The sequence below is a fragment of the Octopus bimaculoides genome, chromosome 9 (genome assembly GCF_001194135.2).
Source record: "Octopus bimaculoides isolate UCB-OBI-ISO-001 chromosome 9, ASM119413v2, whole genome shotgun sequence".
In the NCBI taxonomy this organism is placed as follows: domain Eukaryota; kingdom Metazoa; phylum Mollusca; class Cephalopoda; order Octopoda; family Octopodidae; genus Octopus; species Octopus bimaculoides.
Genome location: NC_068989.1, coordinates 7,367,170 through 7,367,660, shown reverse-complemented (window position 1 = coordinate 7,367,660; position 491 = coordinate 7,367,170).

Below are 491 nucleotides of genomic sequence, written 5' to 3'. Positions count from 1 at the left end.
ATATATATATATATATATATATATATATATATACACACACACACATACATACACACACAAACACACACACATACACATAGATTTTCACTCAGACATCATCATCATCATCATCATAATCACTTTATGTTTTGATTTTCATGCTGGCATGGGTTGGACGAGTCATCAAACTCTGAGTCATTTCTTAAACCGGACTCACTGCTCTTCATATTCGCCATTTGGCTTGGTTTCTGTGGATCTCACCATCTCCATTGCCAACCATTGTACAGAAAGCACTGGATGCATTATAAAACCAACAAAGAGGTTTTATTCTTATTTTGTAACTTTTTTAAGAATTAAATATATTTTACAATTTCTAACAAAAATCTTTAAAAAATAATGATTACTGGAGATCATTTGTTGATTTCTCATATTGACGTGAATTTATTGTCGTGAATTTATGAATGGGTGAGTGACCGCGGAGTTAAGAATCTCACTTTGCAATCACATGCTTT